This window comes from Labrus mixtus, chromosome 18 (assembly GCF_963584025.1).
Source record: "Labrus mixtus chromosome 18, fLabMix1.1, whole genome shotgun sequence".
Lineage (NCBI taxonomy): Eukaryota > Metazoa > Chordata > Actinopteri > Labriformes > Labridae > Labrus > Labrus mixtus.
Window position 1 is genome coordinate 19,308,752 of NC_083629.1, and position 18,836 is coordinate 19,327,587.

The following is an 18,836-nucleotide window of genomic DNA, read 5'->3' on the forward strand; positions in this document are numbered from 1 at the left end:
CTGATGCTGTTATGAGCAACACTAGAAATGTTCAGGGTTTGAAAGTATCATTCGACCTTCATGGAGTCCAAAACATCGTTGTAACAAAGCTCCGCCGTCACTCAGCCTTTAAACTGCAACAGCCATGTTGGTGATCCATCGTGTGTTTTCACATTGCAATTACGGCGTTGAGGGAGCGTGAGGGGAACCACGCAGCGTTAGCTTCACAAACAGATAAACTCTGACACACACACACACACACACACACTGCGCTGTCCCGCCTTGCCGGTTCCAGCAATTTACTGTGGCTCCGCTTCGCCTCTGTTACTACACATCTAAAGGCAGCTCAGTGGCAAAACGATTTTCGCCCCGCCGTCATGCCTCCGAGACAGTCACACTGACAGCAAGGCGTCTTGAACAGACAATGAAAAAGGGGCTAAAAGTTTGTGTTGTGCATGTTGGCACCGCTTCCTGGTTTCAGAAATCTGGCTCAGCTCTAATCCTGGGTTTTCTATAAGTACCGTGATAGAAACCAGGACACTGCAGCATGCAATCTCATGATCTATAGGTTTCTGAACAGTGTTTGTGGGACTGAAAAAGGAGTTACCGAGATGGTGAGAAACCAACACAAAACAGTAAATGGATGACCAGAAAGCTGAATATTGATCCTAAACTTGTCAAGATCATGATCAAAATAAGAAAAAAGCTAAAAACAGGGACACTAAGGAGCACATAAACGCACCGATAGTCGAACTATATAAATGTACGACAACATAAGCCACTGATAAAGAAGACAGACAGACAGAGAGCAGCAAAACAGACAACAGCTGGTCGGTCATTATCTATTTTAAATAATTAATATGTCAGATTCAGAAATGCACGTCATCTCATCTCAAAGTCATTTTACCTCCAGTTACCATGGAGATCTGTCGACAGAATTAACTCTAATCAGGTTCAAACATTCTCTCTTCTTGGTCTGCCTTTTATTTTTTTAAATCTCTTTCACAAATACAATTAGTAAAAGATGCACACTGTGGCACTCAGGAGGCCTTACACGTGCACCACATGTTCATTTAATGACAATATCATGCTAGCACGACACTATGCAGGAAAAGCAGCTCCGCATGAGCGCCTACATCCTCATATCTTCAAACAAAAACTTCCTTTCAGTCTTCACTGTATTGCTATGAACTGTATGCGGTTCCATGTAATGCAGCTTTAAAGTGCAGACATGATGCACAGTCTGAAGCTTTCAAGTGATCAGATAAGGCGGCTTGTGTGTTTGTGACTTCAATGGTTGCATGGTTTTTTACATTTAAAGCACCAGTGCCCAATGGAAATTAGTAACACTGTGGTTTTTATGCACCAGTGATCAGCCTTCCTCCTCTCACTCTACTCCCTTATCTCTTCCTCCTCTGTCCCCTCATCCAGCTTGAACCTGTCTGCCCTCCTCCCTCATCCTCATCCTCACCCCCCCCCCCCCCCCCCCCCCCCCACATTACTGGCCCTACTTCCCAAACAACCCCCTCAGCCATCAGAAGAGCCCATTCAAGAGGTTTTGGGGGTTGGGTTGGGTTGGGTGGGGGGAGGGGGGGTTGGAGAATTTGTGGAGGCATGGGGAAGGAGGGGAGGTGTAGGGGTTCTCATTCCCGCTAAATTGTCCCACATGGCTGAGCGTGCTTAGTTTAAACAAACACAGCCACTTCCTCCTCACTGCGCACATCTGCACACATACACACCCACATGGGCACGCACACACCCACATAAACACAACCCAATCGGAGCACAGGCATGCTCGAACTCATCAACTGCATCGCACAAAGACAAGCATGCGCACAAAATGCATAAACACACATATACACAATACATTGTTTACCCTGGCAGACATGAGGCCATACTTTCAGTCTGACACTCGGGTCAGAAAACTTGCAGCTGATCCCGGACCGCACACCGACACACCGCAGGGATGAAGATCACTTATTGTATGCTTGTAGTTTCAGCATATTTAGGTTAGTACATGGCATCTGGTTACACAGAGTTTAAGAAAGTCAAACTTTCGTGGGGCTTTAACCCCGACAGTCCACAATAAACATCTCAGCTAATGGGTCCCTGGAGGGAAACCCCAAAACCTAAACTCATACCACAGAAAGAAACCAAATGTTCAGTTCCTGCACATTTGTGTTTAAATGTGTGTATACATGTGGCTGCTCTCATATACAGTATTTTTAGGGATGCATTAGGGTAACCTATCCTGCACCAGGTTTATATTTTCTGTATGTATTGTGCATGTGTGAGCATGTTTGTTTATTTTGGTGGGCCACCTTGTGCTCCATATGTTTTATTCCCATGTGTGGTATACCATTATTTGAATACACTGTGTGACTTATGTGTATAAAAAAAGCTTTACTCACGCTTGAAATTAAGAGCTTGTTTTTGCAACATACACGTCAGAAAAGTCTGAATGTCTCTCCCTGTAAATAAGGACAAATATTTGACGTAACCAAACCAAGCTTTTTGTTTTCGCGCTTTGTTTGCGTACATTTTACCTAAGCGACACAGGTGATTTCACACCACGTTATTAAAGTCAGATAAATCTCAAGCAAGTCATTAGCTACCATCAGATCAATAGGTGCATCATTCAGTGGTTGAAAACAATCCCTCCTAAAACATCAAGAACAGCCGGCGTAAAAACTGTGAGTTAAAGCTAGTGTTTTTAGCACCTTTTAATTTCTGTTTTTTTATTGCACCATGTTGCGATATTGAACAAGGTTACTCCAACACTGGACATATTTCTCATATCTTGCAGGCCTAATAGACGAAAGCGGTTTTCACATGTGCATTCCTAAAAAAAAGGCTAGAGAATTTCAGTAGGCCTGACCCTCAAATCCTCCTGATCTGGTTGTTCCCTTATGCACCTCACAGCGGGAGACTATCCCTTTAGGACGGGGGAGGGGGGCAGGGCGGGGGGGGGGGGGGGGGTTTAGGAAAGACGTGATGTGAAAAGAACAACACAGAAGTGGCTAACAAAACAACAGAGTCCACTATGTGACGCTATAATGAGAATGTTAGCCTGTATACATATCAATGATATGTGTGGTTTTGACAAAAGAGTGGAGAGTAAACTGGTGAAGAGAATCCAGCACTTTGATTACGAGCACGGAGACTGGTGCACGCCATTGTCGTCCCAACACGATTGAGGTGAATTCTTGTGGTTACATCCTGCTGCGCTCCCACATCGGCTAACCCTGAAAACTTCAGGAGTTTTTCAGGAGTTTTGTGCAAGTGTGAAAGCACTAATTCGTTATCAGTGCTAAACTTTCAGGATCAGAGCAATTAAGACAAAGATGCACAAAATGCTGAATAAGGGAAACTTCTAAATTAACAACAGCTTTTGAACTTCATGAAATGAGGAAGAAAACTTGTATTTTAGCAAATATGTAAACTAAATGAGAACTATAGAGGTGAGAGCAACCCAAAAAGTTCCTATAAGTATTCAGAGTCCCCTGGAGCTGCAACAACAAGTCAGTTTGTTTGGATGACTTTTGTTGTTTTAAGTTTTCTGTCGAGTTCACCGACTTAACCTCCTTCTCTATATGGCTCAATCACCTCTGTGTATTCCGCTGCATTGACCCACGATCTTTTTATAATCAGCGCTACATTACTGGCGGGGGAAGTAAAGAGGGCTGAGGGAGGAACGACCGCAGAGTCCAGACAATGAGGCCGCATTCAGTGCCAGCGGACCTGCTGCCGCCCGGCCTGCAAACACAGCACGTCTCTAGCTGCTAACGCCGAGCTCCATCAGGGCCGCATGCCAGGAGTCTTAATTAAGACGGCTATGCCAAGTCAAGAAGTGAATTCAACCCCCCCCCCCCACCCACCCACTCAAACTCAATCACACACACACACTCGCAGATAGAGACGGATGCACAAAATAAAATCTAATCTTCGGATGGTTGAGCTCCTAGCGCAGAGAAACCACAGAGAGACGTTCAGATCATCAGTTTTATGGCCCATGAGAAAGCTTGCTCAGTGGGTGGTGTGTGTGTGTGCCTGTGTGTGTGTCGTTGTGTGTAGGTGGGTGGGTGCTGAAAGAGAAAGACTATTTAGTCACACCTACATGAGAAACCTGTCTCCTCTCTCACAGACAAGACAACAACCGAGTCTGTGAGAGCTGCACACACACTCACAACACACACAACACACTGAGCTTTAAATGCACAACTGCAGCAGGGAAATCATGAATGAATGCTTCCTTACATGCCTAATTCCATGACTAACCCATCGCCGTGGTTATGAATGTGCGTGTGTGTGTGTGTAAGTGCGTGTGTCTCTCAGGAGCCGGCCGCAGTGTTTAATCCATTAGAAACGACTGAAAAATAAGAGAGGACACTTCTGGGAATAGCAAGCCAATGGAAAATGTACATACAATCACTTGCTCCATAACAACACACACACACACACACACACACACACACACACACACACACACACACCCCTCCCCACAGCCTGGGGTCACAGGGTCACATTCCTCCTCCCCAATCAGCCTCAGGATTTCACACACCGGTTCGGGGATGTGGGTGTGTGACTGTGGATGTGTGTGTGTTTCTGCCTGTCTGTGTGTTTGGGATGTTTTAGTGATTTGTGGGGGGTCCGGCTCGAGGGCGAGGAGGGGAGACTGTAGAAAAATAGGGTAGCACTGGCAACACAACGCCAGAAGATTCTTATTTTAAAACATAAATCCAATATATTTTTTATCCTTTTTTGTGTTTTTCTGTTTCAAGTAAAGAACTTTTTTTTTTTCCCCCCCAAAGTCAGACCGTATCAGGTTCACTTGAGGTGGAAAAGTTGAAGTGCTTCCTCTCCCTTCCTCTTCTTCTAGGGTCACAAAATGGTACAGCCAAAGAGAAAAATACAGGTGTTACGTTCTGCAAGCGGAGACTCGTGATTTTGATGTTAACAATCTTTTTCGACATGTGTGAGCCTTAAAGCTCCTGGGAGGATTTTTTTTTATAAAACAGCCTGAACACTAACACTGACGTCTCTTTATGACCCACTACAGCAAACCAGACTGTTAGCGAGAAGTTTGATGATTCCTTTAAGAGTTTTTTTTAAATGCCTGTCCACGTTGTCGCGGTGTAGGTGTCAGACGAGGGGGGGGGGGGATTCCGGCTGCCTGATTAAAAAATGGCCGTTTCATGTCATTCTAGTTTAGACATTTTAAAAAGAGAGTTGGTCTTTTTTAATGTCAGAAAACTCTACTTACACATGTACAGGACAATATCAGCAGAGAGGTCAATCATCCCTTTTTGTCCACAGGGGTCACCAAAATCAACAAAACCCAAAAGTTCCTCACAGGAGCTTTAATTACACCACCTTTTTATACTGTTTCATTCTCAATTACATTAGATATATAGTTTGTCTCGGTAGCTGGGTTTGTCCCGAGTGGTCAGGGTAAAGCTTTTTTTTTATTTTCTCCATTTTGAATTACGATGTGGATGCCAGAATTTTCCCCCTCGAAAAAAAGGGGAAATGTTCTGTAGGGACGAGAGGAGAAATGACAGGTATGCAGGGCAGGGATGGGGTGGTTGGGGGGTAGACAGGGTGAGAGGAGAGGAAGGAGGGAGGGGAGGGAGGAGTCGAAGTGTGTCTGCATGCCCTGTGGGGGGGGGGGGGGGGGGGGGGGGGAGAGTGGAGGAGGAGGAGGAGGAGGGTGGTGGTTTAACAAGGGAAAGCAATAAAACATGTGGCTTTGCATCCAAAAAACACCTACTTCCTCCCTAAGCAGAGACTGATTGAGGTCCTGCAAAACCAACAGCATGCAGCAGAGTGTGTAAGAACACACACACACACACACACACACACACACACTAACACCATTATATACTGTATGCAGACACAAAACCGAGATAACGTAAAATGTGAGAATTTTAGTTTTAAGTTTGTCTTTCTCGATGCAGCCATATTGAAAAAAGAAAAGTATCCAGGTAAAGATTCAGTTCACACCCACACACACAAACACACACACACAAGAACCCCAGCCTGCAGCAGACACTTGAGATACACTCTCATAATGCTCACAGTCAGGCATAAAAACAGCCATTAACAAGCAGCGGAACTTTCCATGGGCCTGCCAACTAGCAACACCAACACGCCTGGCATGCTAATGCAGGCACGTAAATGTAGCCCTGTGTGTGTGTGTTTGTGTGTTTATGTTTCATGCATGTATGTTAAGTCAGTGCTGTGTGTGCGTGCATATGTGTGTGTGTGTGTGTATACAGGTGCACGCTTGAACCCTTTGGCCAGATCCTCAATAAGCCACTCCCCCCCCCCCCCCCCCCCCCCCCCGAGCAATACAAAAAGTAGTTTTCCTGCATGCATGCGTCTCTAACTGATGAGGACTTGTTGAGTAACTTCGACAGCCTATTTCTAGATCCCAAACATTTTTTTTTTTTTTTTTTTTTTATCTCTCCTCCATCTTAATCCCTTTATTTCATCATCTGCTCCCTTCCTGCGCTGTCACTCCGCCGCAGTCCTCTCTGCTGCAGCGAAAACAGCTGCTGTCGGGAACCATTCGTATGCGACGCCAAAGTGATGAGCAAACGACTCGCGTCACAAAACTGGAGAAGTGAAAGTTTCTGATGAAGTCACACGTTGCATCATGCGTGGGCACTGTTGTGTATTCGCATGCATCCAAGCTGCACAGAGGTTGCCGTAAATTACAGTGGTGTTCTCCAGGTGCCACTTCTTCAAACTGACAGTGTGGTGGGATGCTTTGTACATTTCCTGTCACTCAACCAACCGATCTAGAAAAATAGTTTCCGCTCTAAATTACTGCTCTTTTTTTAAATCAAATGTGGGTCATTTTCAGTTACTGATCCACTGAGCTCTATGTGGTGTTGCATTGCTTTCTACACAGGTGTAGTAGGTATGCATGTACATGTAGCGTATGCATTCTTTCATAACAGGTTTTTGAAATGTCACTTTGCAAATTAAACTCTGCTGCTTTGATTTTCTGATGAGACCTTTATGTTTGGATGGTTAGCCGCACGGATGAAGACATTTGAAGATGTCGCATTGGGTTCATTTTCTCATTTGTAAACTAAGCATGAATTATAAAGTATCAATGCAAAGCCATGTAAACCTGCTACAATGATAAGAATATATGGGATCAAATCAGGGAACGATCTTCTGGTAACCTGTTGCGGGGCTTTTCACTTGAGGTTAAACTACCAGTATTCTTCTAGGACTTTTGTTTTCTTTGTAAACTAAAAGTTTCGAGCAGCACAGAACTTTAATGACCTCCAGTGACAGTCCTTGAGGAAATCATTTTCGTTCAGAGCAGGCCTCACATTTCTTCAAATGTCAGATGCTGTTTTTTTCGACTGAAACTTGTAAAACTCGAGACAAAAATTGACATTAAACATTCGGCTGTATGAGAAGAAGAGATGAGGAGAGGGGAATGCGAGGGGAGGGGAGGGGTGGGGGAGGGAGACGGAGGGTGGAGAAGTTGAAAGGCTTCTTTTATCTTCTTCTAAATCAACTGTCAACAATGCAGGAAATTATCAAGGGAGACAGAAAAGGGGGCTCTGGAGAAGGGGGGGGTGGAGGGGGGGAGGTGGGGGGGAAGAAAAAAGAAGGAGGAGGAGGAGGGTAAACATTGCAGCTCCGTGCCAAGCAAACATGAGATGCTGGGATACTTCAACAAAACGGCAGCGTCCATATGGGAGAGAAAGACAGAGCGAGAGAGCATGCAGGAGAGAGAGAGAGGGAGAGAGGGAGAGAGAGAGAGAGAGAGAGAGAGAGAGAGAGAGTGGGAGAGGGCATGCAGGAGAGAGAGAGAGAGAGAGAGAGAGGGAGAGAGAGGGCACGCAGGAGAGAGAGGGAGAGAGAGAGAGAGAGGGAGGGAGAGCGAGAGAGAGAAACAGAAACGAAGAAGCTGGGAAATAGAAAGTGAAAGAATCGAGCAGCAGATAACCAGCTGCCGTCACGAGATAGGGAATGAAATTTGGTTTGTTTTTTGGACTTCTCTCCATGCAGCTGGTACGTGGTGTGTGATTGTGGGTTTCGTTTCTACAAAATTCTTCCTCATGTTTTTTTTTTTTTTTTATGTAAGACACTTTGTTGACATATGCATATATGACTAAACAAACAAACAACTTCACCCAAACCTGCACATGCAAACTCGAACACTATCATACAAATAAAGTCTGGATCCCCCCCCCGTGAGGGACATGTGTGAAGAAGGACTTGTGAATATCTGATCAGAGAGCAGAATATCTTCAGATTAAACTCAGCCAAATGAACAAAACAAAATGAAGAAAATGTATTCTGGGGGGAATGATGTGACTTTCTCAAAAGGTTGTTGTAATTACAGTTATTTTAAAAAAATACATTTATTGGTGAAATACGATGAACTAGAGAACTTGTGACATTGAGGAAAGGGAAAGAAAAATCGATACAGTTGACAGAATACCAACTAAAAGTTTTGATGTCATGAATGGATGTTGTAGATTAAGTCTGGAAGTAGAGGCACAATGGAGAGAAAACACACATTCAGTAAATATGTGTAAATAAATATGTATTTAGACTTCTGCTAAAAGCTAATAAGCTTAAAGGATTAACCATTAAACCCATTAGCTCATTGACAGAGAATTTATTGAATTGTTTTGTTTTGATGCACATGAAGCCATAAGTAAATATCTTTTATATTTGCAGTAAATTTGCAGTGTTTAGGTTCGTTTAACCTCTAGAAATCCCCTGTTCTCCATCAGAAGTCACGGCAGCTTCAATGTGGGTGATTTCCAAGGCAAACTAACCGGTCTGCTGCACCTTAGGGAGAACACACAAGGTGCACTGTGCATCATCAGGACACACGAGTTAGCGCAGAGGCAGGAGGAAGACAAAGTGCAGAAACTGTCCTGCTGCTGCTGCTGCACTCCAGGTGTCAACCTCTTGACCTCCCAGGAAAAAAAAAAAAAAAAAAAAGAAGCAAAGAACGCCTCGACACATCCGACCCAACCATCAGAAACCCTCCAATCAGCAGCAGGCAGGAAGGAGGAAGCGGCAGGATCACTTGAGCGAACCTGACCACACCTCCGATACAGCAACCGTGAAGAGGCATGGACCCTTCTGGGAAGCACACCTGTTACATCTTAAAGAAACAGATGGTACAACTGATGGAATGTATGCACACTGCAGATATGATTTAGTACATTAAATCAAAATTACAAGGTGAATATTCCTAATATCAGAGACTGATCTAGGCCAAATGGAGAACTTCAAAAAGGCCCTTTAGGATAATATATATATATATATACACATAAAGGGCCATTATGATATATATATAAGGGGTCATTATGAGTGTGTGATGGTATGAGTGAATCTTACCATCTAAGATTCTAAAAAATAAATCTAAAGAAAAATCTATTTCAGTGCTTATAGGTGTACCAGAAGATGGTAGCACCTTGACTAAGACTCCAAAACTTTACAGTTAAATAAATACACTTTGATTTCTGCAAATTTCAATCAGGAACAAGCTTCTTCTTGTGAGAATTTTCACCTGAACCTCCCTCCTCCTGTTCTTCACCCCCCCCCCCCCCCCCTCTCTCTCTCTCTCTCTTTCACATGCTCACACACACTTTCCACCGCTGCATTGTCTTGTCTGTGTAACTCTAGAGCTGCACCAGCTTGTGTTTCTGATACACAAGCACTGCTCGGAAACACTACTCCTCAGATAACATGTTCTAGGTTACCAGTCTCACTCACACACACACACACACACACACACACACACACACACACAGGCGGGCATCATCCTGCCCCTTCTCTGACCCCCTTTGGACCAGGTGTACCTGAAGGTTTCACCAGACCAGCAGAGAACTATGAACCTGAGTGGGCAGAAATTGGAGAGTCCAATTTAGGCGGAGACAGATTCTTTTGGCATCATGAGTCGCCTTGAAACACGGGGAACAACTTTCCCATTGGGTTTAGAATAACCTGTCGTTGAATATCAGAGGCTAAATATCTCACTTAATGTCTTTTTTAATGTTTAATTTCACCTGCTGGAGGAGGAAAAAGTGTCAATCATAGACAGCAGCACTCTAAGTTGATTTTTTTTCTACTCTGAATTCTTATTATTCATACTCCTTATTCAGGCACTCAAGTGGAATGAAACAAACTTTAAGTGGGATCAAACAAAGCAGCTGTAAAAGTTACATATTTCCATCCAGCCGCCCGACACAGGCTTGTACTGTACCTGTGTGACAAAGCCGTGAAGGTTACAGAACACGGCTCAATTTATATAAGGTGTTATTCAAGCCTTTTTCCCTTTTCATGGGAAAGACAGAGCAACAATAGCTACTCTGCTCTTACCTGACTCCTACATCGTCTCTCTGTTCTCTCATATAATCGGCTGAATTAGAACTTTTTTTTTTTTTTTTTTGAAACACAGAAATAACTCAGAGAGCTACAAGTGGCTGGCTAAAACTTGCTTCCGATTGCATCACATTGTGTGAACTCCCCTGCTTACATTATGCTTTTTTTGTGTGTGTGCATCCTCTAGCAACACATTCCTAGATCTCCTCTGCACCAACTTTCCACAAAACTCACAAAAAAGTGAAACCATTACAAACGCCAAAATAAGATTTGTTTTCAAAACGTCTTACATAGTGTGGCATATGCATTCAAAGTGTTACATAACTTCACATATGTCAGCCAATGAGCTGTGTTTACAGCCTAATTGGGTATAAATGTTCAACCTAAAGAGGCTTATAGCTCTCAGAGAACATGGTGCAGTGATTTATTCAGCCTGTGTTAAGAGGGATATGTGTGTAGTGCTTTAAGTATAAGGCAAAAAAAAACAACTTTAAAAGTACGGATTGCACCTTTAATCCTCTGATTAGCTCTGCACCTGTACCTTCAGGCTACACAGATACCTCAGCACTGAGAGGTGCCTCATTTACATGTCTTTATACCGGCTGATTAATTGCTAAATCAGCATTTTGTTTCACATGTTACCATCTCAGCTCTGCAGGGAAGGGGACGCTGCAGGCCGCGACAAACAGCCCTGACTGAAACCAGAGAATCAGAAAAGAAATACCCTGAGGCTGCAGAGCGGAGGGGTTAAGTAACTGCTGAAATCTGAGGCATGGGTCAGTTCCAGAAAAGGTGACATTTGGAAAAAAAAAAGTGTTGCCTAAAGTTAAGGGGCAAAATCAAATCTGAAAACGCACACTAGAGGGGATGTATTCACAATGAAAAAAGTTCTTCTCTATATTCCACCTTTGCTCACTGTCCACGAACCTGAACGTTTGACGCTAAACCTCTTTGATGCCTCTGACTTGTGGAAGCAAAATAAAATTGCCCATTCATGCACCGCACGGACAGAATTCCTACGCTCCCACCTGAACCTTGAACACACCTTTCCAGATGGTATGCCAATCATTTTATCTGCACAACCCCACTCCAAAAAAAAAACAAAAAAAACAGTTTTTCTTAGAAAAAAAAAAAAATTCAAGGCCACATCAGCCTTTCACCAAAGGAATGTCATCTGACGTCATGTATTTGGGATCGGATTTCTCCCTCTTCTCTTTCTCTCCCCCATGAAAAAAGTGTGTGTGTGTGTGTGTGTGTGTGTGTTTTCCTGGAGCCTATATTCTTTCTACCATGCACTGGATCCAGAGCCCACAGCAGAGGGGGGTCTGTGATTCCCAAATCATAGCCCCAATTATCTCCCACAACGCACCCCCCCCCCCCACCCACCCACCCACCACCACTCAGCATGACAGTCAACCTCTGAGTCACGTCATCACATTTAAAAATCAAAGCAAAAGCACCAACAAGCATCTCATCTTTTGCATCCTCTTTTCTTTTTGTACCCTGCAACTTGTGTCACCCTCACTCCTGTCTTAAATGGCTCCTTACACAGCTTTGTGTGTATGTGTGTGTGTGTGTGTGTGTGTGTGTGTGTTTATAATGTAGGTATACGTGGAAGGCCGAGATAATCGATCGTTTCAAGCAGGAGCCCAATGTTTGATTTCCACGTCTGCACCAGAGAGAGAGAGAGAGAGAGAGAGAGAGAGAGAGAGAGGTTTGTCTTCTCTGCACAGACAGACACGTAGTCGTTTCTGAGAGGGTGAGAGAGAGAGAGAGAGAGAGAGAGACTGTGACTGGCTGGAAGGAATGCTAGGATATGCTGGAGTTGGGATTTTTTTCCTCCTCAAAAGCCCCTTTTTTCCTGCATTTTGCAACCGCACACAAACTCTCTGGAAAGTCGCTCTAAAACAGCCCCTCTAGTGTTCCTCACCAGTTATCCAATGCAGAATGACCCCCTATAGAGGCAATTCAATGATTTCGCAACCCCCCTCTGTCAAATCTGACTGCCTCAGCATCTTCCCTTCCAAAGTTATTTTTCCAGCTCCTATAAAGTGCTCGTTTCCTGATTTCGAGCAGCTAAAAAAACACAAAGCGAACATTTTCACCACCGAGCGCGTCGCAGCACAACAAGATTTAGATTTCAAGAAATGAAGCGGAGAGAAAAAGGTTTTGGTTTTTTTTTTTCCTCCTGTTGCGCACTCACTCCATCTGAAGTCCTCGGAGACAAAAACACATTCTTTCGGGAAAGCGGAGAAATCGGGACCACAAAGCGGAGAGTCCAAACGCAACGGCGAAGCAAGCGGCACGACTTATGTGAAATACGCGTCCCCGCTGTTTTGCTTTATCTCGTTCTTTCTAAAAACAAGGGTTAATTAGCCCAAAAGTTTCGTTTCGGTTCTCCCCCCCCCCCCTCCTCCTCCTCCTCGGGCAGCACTGAAGTAGTTTTCCTTTTTCCTTTGCGCTGGCCAAGTGGCCCAGACTGCCGGCGTCAGCTCTCCAAACTCTCTCTCACACACAGACTCTCTCTCACACACACACACGCACTTCTAAAAAACTTTTCTAACATCGACTCCATCGGCCACCATGCCCCCCGCTTTCTTCGCGGGCTGCGTTGATACCGTGAAAGAAGTGTTTTTTTAAAAAAAAAGAAACGGGACTCACCTCGCTGCAATAAAATAATCTTCAAACAGACGGAGCTGCGCGTTTTTTATTCCCAGGGTCGGGTCCTGACTGTCTGCTGGCGCGGCTCGACGCGTACTGCTCAGACTCCGCCATGTCAATCAAAACGCGACGCACATGTAGGTCAGAGCCCGCCTCCTTTTACCGTAATACACGCTGCGCACTCCAAAAAAAAAAAAAAAAAAAGGCAAAACAGAGCAGAGCCGCTGCCTCAACTTTGTGATAGAAACAGCCAGCAGGAAAAACCATTTCAAAAGACTAAAAAGCTTACAAGAATGTAAAACAAGAACTATGGAGAGAGTAAGTCTCATTTAAAAACTGTATTTCATAGCCTTTTTTGTTTAATCAATTCGACTAAACAACAATAATAAAAACGTCTTTTGGCGATTTAGGCATCAAAACAAAAGCCTTGAGCTGTTAAAAACATGAATTATGCAACACATTTTATGCCACTTTATTGTTTATGGACGCTGATCGTCTAGAGGTATAAAAAAAAAGTCATAAAGATGTAATAAAACATTTGTTTTGAAACACATCAAGCTCCACTCTCAGCAGCTTTCTCAGAGATATTTTCAGAGGAAATGAAGACTGCTCTTAAAAGTCTATTTGTATGTATTACATAACAGTTGTTGTTTCTAAGAGAATTTCTGTCTCTGTCAGCCAGAAAAGATGCTGAAATATCCTGAAAAGATAAAAGCTGAATCCAGTTTTTCCTAGTTTGTTTTTATCTTTACATGACACAGAATATCTTCACATTTCGCCAAAACCTGCAGCAGCGAATGACCTGACCTGACCTGTGTCACCATGATCCCACTGGTCACTAACAAATCATCCGCTTTGCCAACAACTACCAACATTTTCTTAAAATTATAAATATATTTCTAAATCGCTGACAAAAGTGTCTGTTTCTTACAGACAGAAGCAAAAAAAAGTCAATCAGTGGGAGCTTTTTTGAGTGTCACAAAGCCCTGTCCTAGTGCCACAAAAACAAACTGAGACAACAGGACAAAGTCCCTCTGGTGGCTGCACTGACACTCCACATCCCTCAGCTGACTGGTCCAAGGGTCACAGATCCAACACCGGAGCTTATGATGGGAACATTAACAAGGCTATATCAGAATAAAAATAAAAGAACTTAGTGAAATCTGTTTTGAATTTGATGCACAGGTGTGTCAACAAAATCAGACAGGATTTGATTTACAAGGAGTCTGTCTCAGTGATCTGGTGCAGAAGAATCATTGAAATTAAATGTAGAAATTAAGCTCCAAAAAAAGTGAAGGAGCCTTATAATGTAAAAGAAAACTTTATCGCAATAAATTAAACGTAAACATGCATGTACAAGTATAAATTGGTATTTTTGGAGTGTCATTAAAGAGGTACATAGTTTGTGTAATGTGCAGGAAAGTTAGGAATGTGCCCAACTTATCGGTATGAAATGCAGACATGTACTGTCTGTGTTTGTGCATGGTTATCTATCAGGACATCACATCTGTACCTGTTCACTTAAACTTCCTTTGGCTCCATGTATTACAGCACTCTTACATGTACACACAGAATAGTTTTTTTTTTTTATCTGTGATTTTTCAGGGCCTGTTGGTGCTTGATAACGAGACAGAGAATGTAAGCTGCCAAGTGTTTCAGTGCCAAATGCACAATTTTAAATGCCTCCTTTACACACCTACATACCAAGCATTTTATGTAAGGACTTTTCCTAAATTATTTCTGGTGAGAGTTAAAGTTACGTCTGAACTGATGCTGCTTCCTTCTTTTCCAAAAGTTCAACCTCAAGCGTATTTTTACCCCCCCGAAATAAATGTTTGATTTTAAAGGATGTTAACTCATGACTTTGGAGAGTTTAGTTGCACTTAGCAGAAGAAGAAGAAGAAGAAAGAAGTGAATTATAAATGTGCACGGCTACAGCCTCGTTAAATTGAACTCAACTCGACAGTTGAAGTCCCAGACTGAAAACGACAAGAATTCCTTCAGTCATCATGACAAAGCTTCCTCTTTAAGATCATTATTCTATGAAAACAACAGCAACAAATACTTCAAGAGCAACATACGGAATAAGTGCAAACAATACAAAAAAACAAGCCGTTCATTTCATTCTGTTATGTACGTGTTAGTCTTTGAGAGTAGTCGACCTCTGTCTTTCTTTCTGTATTTATAAGCAAGCAAACTCAGCCAAATACACTCATTGCCCCTGAGTTCTAGATAATTCTCTCTAAACACACACACACCCTCTCTCCCTCTAACACACACACACACACATACAGGCACACACACACATTCCAGCAACTGTACTAAGAAAACAGCCACTGGTGTAATTCTAAGCCAGCAGGGGGGGAAACAAACTGCTCCTGGGTCAGGATCGTGTGCTCTCAAGGAATAAAATTAAATTTGGATTTGATCAATAAACACTTATCATCTCCCAGAGGCAACTGATGGTGCAAGAATACAGGTAAACACAGGTTAAACGCACAGAGACTACACAGTGGAGCCCCCTAACGACAAAATCAGTCAACGCAGTGTCACCTCTGCATTCTGTTTGTAATATTAGCTTACTCATCGTTTTTTTTTAATATCTGTTATTTGTTCAGATTTAGGTTTCACACGTGGATGTTTGTGAGATCAACCATAAAGTGCCTGATATTCCAGTGCAGATCAAAAAATTGTCAAATATGTTTTTAAATTCCATGATGCGTTTATAGATTTTTATTTTTAAATACATTTATCTATCAGTTGCAATGTTCCCCTGCAGACTTTTTAGCTGTTACTAACACAGCCTGACATGTATATTGACACCTCTATAAGATGATCAGCCACATCCAGATGGATTTTTGCTGCACAGTTGATTGCAACCACTGCTGCTGGTTAGCTGTGAGCCACAGTGAGTAACAGCTTCCTCCCAAAACAAGACTTTGATTACATTTTCCACTACAAAGAGTCATACTGAACAATCATTTTGACCGTTGGAGGACAGAAGGACACTACTTACACAGGAAAAGATTAGCAAAAGAAAAAGAGGTACTGCTTTGTCCACAGGGGGCGCCAAAAATGACAAACAGAAAGTTCCTCACAGGAGCTTTAAATAAGTTCATTATCTTCAGTACAGGGGGGGGGGGGGGGGGGAGAATGATCTGATTTATCTGCTGTTATATTGAAACTCATGTATGGTACCAATCATTTCTTTCAACATCCCTAAAAAAAAGAGCAGCCATCTCTAGCTGATGTTATCCTAAAATACAAATAAAACCTTAGAACAATCACTGCCATGAGGAAGTGGATGGAAAGTACCAATCAGACGTCTCCCTGGCTCTCCTTGTGTACTCTTTGTCGTTCAACAGCCTGCACTCAAAGACCGCCGGAGGTATTCCACGTCTACCGGAGGACGGCAGAGTAACTTCTAACGGCTCTTAACTGTTTAGATCAAGCAAGAGGACAAACCAGAGAAAACTTCAATAAAGCTTTTCAGCAAATAACTGATAACTGAGGGAGTTTAAAGGTATGAAAAGTGACGCCATGGTTTCTGTCTTTTTTGATGCCGTGTTTGTTTTTGTATGTCTGGTGTGTTCACACACCACTGAGTGAGACATGAGGTAATGAGTTGAATGATGCTGAAAGTGATGCACTGAGGTCCTCTCTCCGCCTTTTTACGGAGCACAGGCCACACCCCCAAGCAACATGTGTGTGTGTGTGTGTGGGGGGGGGGAGCAAATATTGCTAGCTTTCCAGAGTTATCTACCCGTCCTTTAATGGAAATACGGCTGTATGTATATTTTTCAGTGTGAAATCCTGCGTCCATTGTTGATCTGTACAACATAAAAAGAGAAAACAGATGAGTTGGGGAAGGGCTTCCAAACCTTGAAACAAGTGAGAAGTGAATTGTTGTGCAACACGGGCTGTGAGTCAATATGCAATGTTCCCATGTTCCCAAACAGGGAAAACAGTGATCCTCTAGGGAGTTGCGTACCGCCACTGTCAGAATTATATAAATAAAACTGTTGACTCAAATAAATCTGTTAAGGAAAGGAAAGTGGGAATACTCCGAGCGACTTTATTGGACCTTTACAGACGGTGAGTCACCTTAGATCAGATGTGCAGAGAGGAGTGACTGCATGAAGCGGATCCTGGAACAGCGATGCAGCTATTTCCCCTGAATGTCAGGGCCAGGCTTCCACCACCACCACCACCACCACCAGATGTTTACCACCAACCCAGCTGCTTTCTCTCTCTCCCTGTCTTTCTCCCCGTCTCTCCCTCTCTCTGTTTCTCTCTCTCTCTCTCTCTGAGGCCCTTTAAAGAGAGCCCTCCCTGTAATCATGCACACTCAGTTCAGCAGAGGTCTTTGAAGTGTGTGGAATGTGTCCAGCCATATGATAGTGTGTACTGTATATTCTTATAGCACAAAGAAAGCAAAGCAGAGAAAGCGGGAAAAGACATGGTTGGATTGTTGCCATGTCTTCGGTGTGGTTTTTCTAGATGTTAATTATCCCCCTGCTCGGCTCTTACATGCATGCGTGTGTGTGTGTGTGTTTATGCGCGTATTTACGTGTGCATGTTGTGTCTGCTTAAGCGTGTGTGCGCATATGTTGGCTGACATTTTTGTCTGAGACACCAGGTGACGGATTGATAAGTGGCGTCTGGCAGAGTGGACGCCTAGGATGGAACATGACGGTGCGTGCATTTTCTCCGTGTGTGTGTGTGTGTGTGTGTGTGTGCATGTGGGGCACTTCCTCCTAGAGATGTGAGGATGGAATTTGGCTCATCATAAGTTCAAAGGAGTCAACCCAAAGCCCTCTGCACACCGACAAGAGCAGGCATGCCTCTCGTTTTCTCTCTCTCTCTTCCTCTCTGTCTTTGTCTCCCTCTCTTTACCATACAGCCCCTAGTTCTTTTCTTCCTTAGAGACCCGCAAAGGGCAGCTGGTTGGACCATCAAACACTCACTTCACTGTTTCTGTTGTGTCGGCGCGTTTGTGCGTGCGTCCCCAAAACTTTGCATATCCGTGGATCAGACTGGAGTGTGCAAAGGTGTCTGGAAAAAGACAAGGAAGCTGGATAGGATGTGGGATGTGATCAGCTGTTACAACATACAACAGAAACACTGTAACCACGTTACAGTTTGAATTTGAACATTTGTTCTCTGTGTAGAATACTTTCTTTGTGTTAGGCCTTTTCATGTTGTGGTATTACAAATGGGCAATTATTCACTTTTTGTGCTGCAGTCAACTTTTGAGGTAATGTTAACCTGACACGAAGAGATTAGAATCCAGAAATAACTGCTAGCCTCCTGATTTTCAAAATGGAGATGCTTAACCTCTTAGCACGTTAGCTTGATTATATTTGCTAATTAGCGCTTAAACATCCTGTTTTTGCTTTGCCATGAGCCTCGATGTCTCGTACAGATGTAGAAGGATGGATTTCAACTAACTATATTGTTAACCGAGCTTGGCACACGTGCATTAATCCGTTAATCGTTCAATTTGAAAAATGATTATCGAAACATTTAACCTCAAAATTTGGTTGCCATTAATGTCATTTATGTAACTTGAATTCACTTTCACCAACTCAAGTCAACTAAGCTCATTTGCTCCAGACTCTCTCCGAAGAGACGAGACTGGTGACCCTGTTGTTATCCCATATAAACTGACACATCTGTATCATGCTGAATGCCGGCAATGGAGGGAAGAGGAAGAAAGTCTCGTTGCGACTCAGACTCTAATATGCTTATTGTTGCCTTGAAACAGTGATTGGAAAGTCCTGATTGGTCGTGCAAGGTGTCAATCCAAAGGTCAGAGTACA

The 18,836-nt window shown here is 43.3% G+C and overlaps 1 protein-coding gene across 2 annotated transcripts in view; it reads right to left on the bottom strand.

The window, feature by feature from the left end:
• fndc3ba (fibronectin type III domain containing 3Ba) overlaps positions 1-13,159 on the bottom strand; it is a 102,695-nt gene extending 89,536 nt beyond the window's left edge. Inside the window, exon 1 of one of the 2 annotated variants that reach the window (XM_061063356.1) lies at positions 13,015-13,159. The gene's annotated coding sequence lies outside the window, so the exon portion shown is untranslated. Of the gene's footprint in view, positions 1-12,556; positions 12,990-13,014 lie in introns of those variants that run through there. The other variant, XM_061063357.1, reaches the window with a different exon arrangement.
• Between the last annotated feature and the right edge of the window lie 5,677 nt (positions 13,160-18,836).